This window comes from Entelurus aequoreus, linkage group LG16, assembly GCF_033978785.1.
Source record: "Entelurus aequoreus isolate RoL-2023_Sb linkage group LG16, RoL_Eaeq_v1.1, whole genome shotgun sequence".
NCBI lineage: Eukaryota > Metazoa > Chordata > Actinopteri > Syngnathiformes > Syngnathidae > Entelurus > Entelurus aequoreus.
The window spans coordinates 1533684-1544714 of NC_084746.1; positions in this window are offsets into that span (position 1 = coordinate 1533684).

Genomic DNA, 11031 nt, shown 5'->3' on the forward strand with positions numbered 1-11031 from the left:
ATTAAGTGATTTGGGTGTGCCACAAGGATCTATTTTCTAGGGATGTCCCGATCCGATATTGATATCGGAAATCAGTCCGATATTAGCCAAAAAAGTGAATATCGGATTTTTATCGGACTGAATCTAAAAATCAGACTGAATCTAAAAATTACCGCTGCAGCACTTCTATAATAGGTGACTCTGGTTTGATCACACTCCAACACAGTAGGTAGCGGCAAGCCCCTTAATTAACGCTGGTGCCGGCCGCGGAAGAAGAGCATCTCTGATCCAGCATGCACAACCCACGTAATCACAACAACGACAACACGCGCAGTGATGTCAGCTCTGTGGAGGTATTTTAACCTAAACTCTGACAAAGACGTTGCCGCTAAATGCAACATTTGTCAGGTTCAAGTGTCCCGTGGAGGGACTGAACCGGGGAAGGTTCAATACAAGCAACCTCATCGCACATTTGAAATAACACCACAAAAAAAGAACATGAGGATTTTCGAGAGAGCAGCAAGGCGAAGCAACAAACCTCTGGCTCGCTTCAGCAACCCACGCTGGCCGAAAGCTTTGCAAGACGTGACAAACTACCACGGGACAGCAAAAAGGTAATGGCCACCAAACAGAAAAGATAGCCCAGTTTATTGTGCTTGATGACCAGCCCGTTGGTGGATAATGTCGGGTTTAAACACTTAATGGAGCACCTCGCTACATTATTCCTAGCCGCCACTACATTGTAGACAAAACTATACCCCAGATGCACGAAGAGGTTAAAAAGTGTATTGCCGCACACGTGGAGAAGGCAAATGCTCATCTTCTTAAAAAAAAATCTCCACATTATACTCTTGACTGCAGAAAGTGGAGGAGGAGTAGTAGTAGTAAGGGTAGTCAGCACTGACTGATTATTTGTTTTATGCTCTTGTTATTAGAGTGATATGTTTGTGTTTACAGACTAAGAGTAATAACTACATTGTTTTGGGCACAGTCACTCTTAACTTAGAGCAGTTGGACAGTGGACAATATTGTGTTGTTTTTGTCCCTGCCCAGTTTCCAACATATGCTGACAGTAAAAGAATAACTTAAGTGAACGTGAATTGTTTGCACTTTAAAACATTTTTGTTTTTTTAGGATTTATTTAGGTTATTTTTCAGGGTCTTCTAATTTATTGTATTCAATTGTATAATTATGTTGGTATTAGTGGTTATTTTGCACTTTAAATATAACATTTTGTTTTTATTGGATTTGTTGAGGTAATACTCTTATGTTGAAGGTTAAAATTTATGTAACCAATTGGTTAATAATAAATGGGTCAGTTTTTCCTATACCTACTCTTGCTGACTATTGTTTTCTGTTTTAACACTACAACAGTAACATCACTTTATCAAGCCTTTTCTAACATTCCACACAACAAAATAAGGAATAAATGTATGATTGATTCGTGCCTATATCGTATCGGAAGTGTCCCTACTATTTTCAAATATACACATATACATACTGTTACGGCGCACGCGCAGTCCAGCACCTAGAGCAGGGGTGTCAAACTCAAAGGGCCAAAATTTAAAACTGAACAAAGCCGGCTTATATAACTTCATAGTGAAATGCAAAATCCAGTTTCGAATAATAATTAAAAAATATCAATGGCATATCAAATACAGTTTAAATAAAAGTTCAATGCCTCTTTTCTATTTGCAATACAACTTAAATAAAAGTTGAATGCCTCTTTTCTATTTGCAGCCTTCTGAGGTAAATATCAACATTAACTTTTTCCACAGGCTAATAAATTTGAAAATAAAATAATGAATAAAACAACCATTCAGGACTTTAAACTGCTCAGTTTGCAACACTCTGATCTAATCTGATGTGCCCAAGCCAGATACCTGCCATCTTTTCTTGAATGCTACATCATTAATGTCGGGGCTCAGGCTTTGAGCTGAGGCAACCTTCATTATCCAACGAAGGTGTTCATCAGTCATATCTCGTAGTCCACCCGGACCACAGTCTTGGGGGCCTTTTGCCTTTAACGTCCTCCACGAGCTGTCGTCACGTCCGCTTTTCACGTACCGGCCCAGTCACAAGATATGTGCGGCTTCTGTATGAACACACCTGGGAATGCAACGCATACTTGGTCAACAGCCATACAGGTTACACTGAGGGTACCAGTATAAATAACTTTAACACAGTTAGAATTACACGCCACACTGTGAATCCACACCAAACAAGAATGACAAACACATTTCGGGAGAACATCCGCACCGAAACACAACATAAACACAACAGAACAAGTACCCAGAACCCTTTGCAGCACTAACTCTTTCGGGATGCTACAATATACGCTACTAAATATGTACGAAAGTATCAGTGAAGTTATGTGTGTTACCTTATTTGAACTTTTTATTTTTTTGCTTTTTGGCCGCCGGCATCTCTGGGTCCTGGCTGGTACCTTCATCACGATCATTGTCTTCACCCTCTCCAGAAAGTTGAGCTGTGGAGAAAAAGTTATCACAAAATACTCCTCCAGATTTGAAGTATATGAACAGAAGTACTCACGAGACGGCGGGCCACCTTTTTCAGGCTGGTACTTTCAGCAGGATCACTGTCTTCACCAGGTTGAGCTGTGGAGAAAAAAAGTTATCAGTAATTCTTCCTCCAGTTGGAAGTATATGAACAGAAGCACTCACGGGGCGGCGGTCCGCCTTTTCTAAACCGCCACCCCAAAAGGGACAAGGGGTAGAAAATGGGATGGATGATATTGACCTGCACACACCTTTAATAAAAAAAGACGACAATCCGAATTAGTGATATTTACACAAATATGTACGTATGTATCAGTGAAGTTATGTGTGTTACCTTATTTTACCTTTTTATTTTTTTGGCTTTTTGGCCACCGGCATCTCTGGGTCCTGGCTGGTACCTTCCTCCCGATCATTGTCACCATCTCCAGGACGTTGAGCTGCGGAGAAAAAGTTATCACAGAATACTCCTCCAGTTTTGAAGTACCGTAATTTCCGGACTATAAGCCGCACCTGACTATAAGCCGCACCTGACTATAAGCCGCACCAGCTAAATTTAGGGGAAAATACAGATTGCTCCATATATAAGCCGCACCCGACTATAAGCCGCAGGGTTTTGATGTGTAATTAGCGTAGTATATAGGGGTTCCTGCTGCCACGGAGGGGATTGTCGGGACAGAGATGACTGTTTGGGAACGCAAAGCGTCCCATTTATTAACAATAAATCTTTCAATCATTCAATCAAACTTTCACATCTTTGACATGGCGAACAGCATTCGTGCAGAGTACAAATAATACAACGGTGCAAAGTAATACAAAGTGCTCGCCTGTATGTTATCAAAATAACCAGCCTACCGGTATATGAAAAGTCAGTCTTTAATCATTGTGTCATCGTCTTCCTCCTGCGTACTAAAACCACCGAAATCCTCTTCGTCGGTGTCGGAGAAGAACAGGCCGTAAAAAGGCCGCACCCTTGTATAAGCCGCAGGGACCAGAACGAGGGGAAAAAGTAGCGGCTTATAGTCCGGAAATTACGGTATATGCACACAAGTACTGACAAGGCAGCGGGCTTTGGTTGTCCACGTCCACGTACATGTCCTGGCTGTTATCGGCAGTATCAGTCTTCACCATCTCCAGCAGGTTGAGCTGTGGAGAAAAGGTTATCAGTAATTCTTCCTCCAGTTTGAAGTATATGAACACAATTACTCACAAGCCGGCGGCCAGCCACCTCTTCCCAACTGTGTTTGGAGGTCAAGTTGTTGGCGTTGTTTCGGTTAAAGTAAGATACAGGAATACAAGTTACAAATGAAACTGTTCATTATCAGCCCACTTAAGTAGTCATAGCTCTGCCTTGAGTTGTGCCAGCTCTATTTAATTCCCGTTCTGCCTTCAGCAACTTCACTGCAAGAGATGGTTTAAATTTAACCACAATATTGTAATGTCAAGATTGTAGAATCTACGTTCCTTACAGTCACAATTGAGGTTGCTCAACTTAGCGTCGAGATTTCTCTTGGCAGATAGAAAAGTTTTCCTGTCTGTTTGGAAATTGCGCTTGGCAGATTGGAAGGTCTTCAAGGTAGAATCCATCTCAGCTCGCTTAGTCCTCTTGGCAGTTTTAAGAGAGGCCTGTTTGCTCCTGAATTCCATGCCACATATTTTGGCCTCCATCGCTTCTCGTTGGTGTGGCGCCATTTGGGCCAATATGAGTTGAAAGTCCTGTTCAACACAGGTAAATACTGGCAATCAATATGGCATGATAATTGCAGTAACAGAGTGTAAAAGCTAAACACAATACAAACAGTCACAATATGACTGATAAAAAGTAAAAAAAAAAAAAAAGATCAAAATCTTTTACAATCAAGCAAAACAACAAAAATGTAACAAACAGCAAAATATAAATGCAACTGCTATTAAACACCTACAACATGATATATTTTCACTTTTATGCAAAAGTTTTCTTCTGCATTTGTTCCTGACACATGCGTTTGGGGCTGCCTGCTCCGAAAACGCATTTGTTCCTGACACATGCGTTTGAGGCTGGCTGCTCCGAAAACGCATTTGTTCCTGACACATGCGTTTGGGGCTGCCTGCTCCGAAAACGCATTTCTTCCTGACACATGCGTTTGAGGCTGGCTGCTCCGAAAACGCATTTGTTCCTGACACATGCGTTTGAGGCTGGCTGCTCCGAAAACGCATTTCTTCCTGACACATGCGTTTGAGGCTGGCTGCTCCGAAAACGCATTTGTTCCTGACACATGCGTTTGGGGCTGGCTGCTCCGAAAACGCATTTGTTCCTGACACATGCGTTTGAGGCTGGCTGCTCCGAAAACGCATTTGTTCCTGACACATGCGTTTGGGGCTGCCTGCTCCGAAAACGCATTTGTTCCTGACACATGCGTTTGAGGCTGGCTGCTCCGAAAACGCATTTCTTCCTGACACATGCGTTTGGGGCTGGCTGCTCCGAAAACGCATTTGTTCCTGACACATGCGTTTGGGGCTGGCTGCTCCGAAAACAAACCCCGCCCACTCTTCTTTGTTCCTCGTCAGAGCTGCTGTGACGTAACTACAGTATTAACTCCTATAACACCCAAAAGCGCAGATTTCAACCATTGAAATACTTTCTATAGTTTAAGACTTACAGTAATTTAAAAAAAAAAAAAAAAAGAAGAGCACTGCACATCATATGGGCGGCAACAGTTTTGATGTTAAAGCTCAAAAGCGCAGATTTCAACCATTGAAATACTTTCTATAGTTTAAGACTTACAGTAATTTAAAAAAAAAAAAAGAAAGAAAAGAGCACTGCACATCATATGGGCGGCAACAGTTTTGATGTTAAAGGTCTAAAAAAATGATGTACAAGGTCCGGCGGGCCGGCTTGAAAATCTTAAATGGGCCGCAGGCCGTATTTTGCCCAGGTCTGTTGTAGACCGACCTGATTGTCTTCACACATACCAGCGTGGTGAATTGTTTTTGGTCTTTTTTTTACATTTGTCTCAACATTTTAATACTATTTGATTCCGACATGAATTTCACTATCTGTTGGTTTGTGTCTAACAGACAAGTCTAAGAAAACACAAAAACTATCCAATAAAGCAGCATGGACAACATTACCAAGACTCTTGGCAATTAGTGGGGGCCCTTAGGGAGATTTTAGGGTGTGTTCGTTCACTTTTGTCTAAAAGCGCCAAATTTGGCACAGGTGTAGTTCAGGGCATACTTAAATGATTTGGCTAGGGCGCCGGTGACCTTTGGGGTCGCCACAGCGGCTGATCCAATATGGCCACCACCTGAACACGCTTTTGCCTCTACATTTGAACCAGATGAGCTACAAATCCAAACTTGGTGTCTATTTCATGTTTTTTGACAATTAGAAATATGATGGAAAAATCATTTTTATTATTGGGTGTGTCTGGACACCTAATTAGCATATTTCCAAGATGGCAGCTATGTAAAAATTAGGTGTACCTTAACTTTTGGCATACTATTTTAGTTTTTTTTAGCATCAGAAACATACTGGAATGATCATCATGGCCTCTAGCTACACTGTCCCCCCCCAAAAAAAATACAAAATGGAGAGAAGAAGACAGCCTCCATGTGGCCTCCCCCCGCAAGTAGTTGCCCTTTAAGCGAAACCAATGTCTTCAAATGTCACAACCACAGCCGACCCCCCCCCCCGACATTTCATATAAACATTAGAAGGGAATCATGCATGTTGCACCAGCTTTTACTCATATCAATGCCCAAGTTACATCCAATGTCTTCATAATAGCAAAACGCCACTTGAAAATATGCAAATTAGGGGTCTAGACACCCCCCCCCCCCCCCAAAAAGAGCATTCCAACACATTTCTAATTGTCAAAACACATGAAATAGACACCAAGTTGACATTTGTAGCTCATCTGTTTCAAATGTTAAGAGACAAAAGCTTTTACAAGCGGTGGCCATATTTGATTGGCCGCTGTGGCGAGCCCATAAGTCACCGGCGCCCTAGCTAAATCATTTAAGTATGCCCTGAACTACACCTGTGCCAAATTTGGCGCTTTTAGACAAAAGTGAAGGAAAATTTCCATAAGGGCCTCCACTAAATGGTCAAATCAAGAGTGTTGTACTATTCTTAGGTAATACGATCGCCGAGCGGTCCCTGAAGTATACACGAATATGATCGAAGCATGGCGGAAATTAAATCATGTGTCCTTCCAAACAAGAAAGAGGTGTTAGAAGAAAGACAGCACCATTTGAAGAAAATATTTTAGTGTTTAAAGACATGAAAACATTAATAGAACATGCATAACCCAATTATCCTAATGAATCACTGTATATGGTTCAGTCCCAACAGTATTTAGTCACTAATATTTACATCTTGCGTTCATTTCACATCCACAGGTGTCACATTGATCAGTGATATTATCTACACTTTATTTACAGTATTACCACATTACTTCATGTAATGTAAACATTTCATTCTTTTCGCCAAAATAGGATATACATTTATGAAAATAATTAAACATGTTTAGTATTGTTTACTCATATTTGAAAATAGGAAATAATAATGTGAGGACACTGACATATTGCATGAAATAAGTGTGAAAATATTTACCTTCAAGATTGTTACACCACTGACAATAGTTTCAAGAGACTACATAAGAGCTTAATATTACAAAATTGTATTATATGCAAACTTATTTCAAATAAATTGTTAACTAGAATCAATAATGCGACTCTTTGAATTTCTGTAATTTCATAATATATTTTCACGTGGCTTTTTATTTTTAGAAAAACCCATTTATATTTCGCAAAGCAATAATTGGTTAATATTTAAAACAAACATGCGTATTTCGCAAGCAAATATTTTTTAGCTTACCTCATTATTAACAACCCTGTCTGCAACTGAAGTGGGTGGATCTTTCCTCTCGATGTCTACGGCAGTTGTAGATGTAAACAAGATGAAGTCGGTAAGGTTTGCTCACTTTCGGTTGACATCCAAAAGTACCAGCTAGTGAAAAGTTTGTTTTCCTTGCTTCAAGTTGTTTCATATGTTTTTGGCGTTTCACATGTACTTCCAAAGCCTTGAGACCTCGTGATCCATAGTCAATATTATCATGACACCACGTGCACAAAACCTTTCCGGGACGATCGATTTTCCGAATAAAATCACCGAACAAAGTCGTAACTTCCTTCTTCCCAACAGTATCAGTGATTTCCCTTCCCATCCAGTCCCATCGAAACTTATTTTTGACATGTTTATCAATTTCTTTTACTCGTAAAGCGTCCTTTCTCTCGAGAACCGACATCGTTTACATACGGAAAATGGCCATAATAACCATTATGAATGATGACGTTATTAACGTCATCATTCATAACAGATGTCCTGATTGGTCACAAGGAACATATCGACCAATCAACTACGGCGTAATATAAACTAGTCTCGAATCTTGATTTAGGGTCGGGAAAAAAACGGAAAAACGGGAGATAATTTTTTTTTTTTTCCCCGAGATTAAAAAAGACGGAATTCCGACTTCAGACGGAAAAATCACATGCCTGAATGTTCTTTTTTATTTTTGCAATAACATTTCCAGAATGTGTGGCGAGCCGGTTAACAATTAGCTGCGGCCCGCAAATGGCGGCCCGCCAAAAAAAACTATCGGCGCAGGCGCTTCGATGTCGTATTTGGCAGTGTAGACACACGTTATTTAGTCTTAAACTGTATATATGTAACCGCCGGTCTTTTCCTCCGCGTTGTGTGGGAATTTTATGGAACACGACCGACTCAGCAGCACTTTACTGATAATACACAGAATACAATTGTTGTCAATAACTTCTTCCCATCGTCGAGCCCCTCTCCCGTTATCGTAGACAAAAGGGCGAGTTACGTACAACAGTGAAATAATTTACATACCTCATTATTCAATTGTCGTCAATAACTTTCTGCCATCGTCGAGCCCCTACACAAATGTAATAATGAACAAGAAAGTGAACTTAAGTTCTTAACAAGACAAACATTTTGTGTCGTCGCATGCACACCTACCTCTCCCGTTATCGAAGACAAAAAGGAAGTCGGGAAGGCGTGTCCAACTTATATAAGAAGACAGGTGTCACAGTAATTATTGCAGTAGGAGGGACAACGAGACAATGGTTCCACATTGACAAAACATCAAACAACATTCAGGTATTTACATGTAACTTACACATTTTGTGTAATTATAACAATAATAAAACATTATAAAATACAGTATTTACCAGACATAATTGACCCTGTTACATATACACGTAACAATATCATTGCTAACACACTGCTGAATATTTACGTTTGTTTTGGTCAATTTGACGGAGATGTAACCAATGTTCCCTCTAATTGTTCATGTGTGTGAGCAAAGGCAAAAAGTCCCTGAGCATTGAGTGGAGGCCATGTGAGCAACATCAGACGTGCACACTGTGGCTACACCAGCAGCACACCTGTCCCAAACATGACTAAATAACAACTTACATCTCCATCCATCCATCCATTTTATGCCGCTTGTCCCTTTCGGGGTCGCTGGAGCCTATATAAGCTGCATTCGGGCGGAAGGCGGGGTACACCCCGGACAAGTCCCCACCTCATCGCAGGGCCAACACAGATAGACAGACAACATTCTCGTATTATTATAATCAAATGACAGCAGTCATTTCCATTTCTAATATAAGTGTTTAGGCCCACTTACAATGACAATAACAACAAATATAGTTGTTCATGAACTGTGTACTGGTATTGTTTGTCTGGGTGGAGGTCCTGCTTTGGAAATAATTTGTAGCCCTTTCAGACATTGCATTTAGTTCCCAGTAAAACATTCACATGTTGCACAATGAGATGTAAGCAGGGGATCATGTGTACATTCCTGCAACTTCCTGTTTGTAAAAAATATATTTTTATTAGTATTTCTTTAATATACTAACAGCCTTTCATGATTAATATTTATAAATTAAGATTCCTAATAAATGACACTAGAATAAGCACACATTTGATTGGTAAATCATGGTGTAACGACCTGGAATGACACTTTATGTGTGGTGTTGAAGTTGTCCGACTTTTTGTGTGGCTGTAAACGCATCACTGGCTAAGTGCCATATGAGTTGAGTTGAGTTGAGTTTGAGTTTATTTGGAACATGCAAGCATACAACATGATACATCACAATTTCCAGTTTCTCTTTTCCACAAGTTCGAAAAGGAGTAGGAAGAAGCAGAGCTTATTTAATCCTACCCCTTTTCTTTACATAACAGTTGCAAAACTTTTTGTACACTTCCTGTTCACAATTTTTTCACAATAAACTCCATAAGTAATCACAATAAAAATAAATAAATAAATAATAGTAAGAATTTAATAATAATAATTGGTGAAGTAAGTCATATTTCATATGATGAGATAAGTAAGATTACTTTAAGAATGAATAAATGGATGGATGAAATAAATTGAGAATGTTTGTCATGGTTCTTCTTCTTTGTACTTTGTAAACACTTTAAGTTTGAAGAGTTTCTTGAAGTGTATCATATTAGTACATTGTTTGATTGCTTTGCTTATGCGTATGTTCTCTATATCCAACATTATGTATTATTCTAACTGTATATGTGCATGTGTTGGCGCAAGTGAGAAAGAGCGAGCGGCTGCTGTTGATATAACAAAGTTGCTTTTGGTCTGGTTTGTACTGCAGAAAATGACCACTTTTGCTAGATATCTTTTTTTTTTACTAATGTTTTGGTGATGTGTTTATGGCCGACAATAAAGAGTTTTGCTCAGTAAAGTGATGGATGGAATTCATGTCCTCAAAGCGTCTCGACAGACGTTACAATATTTGAACAATAATGACAAAAACTGTTTTCTGGGGGCGTGCCTTGAAGGCACTGCCTTTAGCGTCCTCTACAACCTGTCGTCACGTCTGCTTTTCTTCCATACAAACAGCGTGCCGGCCCAGTCACATAATATGTGCGGCTTCTACACACACACACACACACAAGTGAATGCAAGGTATACTTGATCAACAGCCATACAGGTCACACTGAGGGTGACCGTATAAACAACTTTAACACTGTTACAAATATGCGCCACACTGTGAACCACACTGTGGTGGTAGTGGGGGGTGTATATTGTAGCATCCCGGAAGAGTTAGTGCTGCAAGGGGTATTTGTTCTGTTGTGTTTATGTTGTGTTACGGTGCGTACACTACCGTTCAAAAGTTTGGGGTCACATTGAAATGTCTTTATTTTTGAAGGAAAAGCACTTTAAACTAGTCTTAACTTTAAAGAAATACACTCTATACATTGCTAATGTGGTAAATGCCTATTCTATCTGCAAATGTCTGGTTTTTGGTGCAATATCTACATAGGTGTATAGAGGCCCATTTCCAGCAACTATCACTCCAGTGTTCTAATGGTACAATGTGTTTGCTCATTGGCTCAGAAGGCTAATTGATGATTAGAAAACCCTTGTGCAATCATGTTCACATATCTGAAAACACTTTAGCTCGTTACAGAAGCTACAAAACTGACCTTCCTTTGAGCAGATTG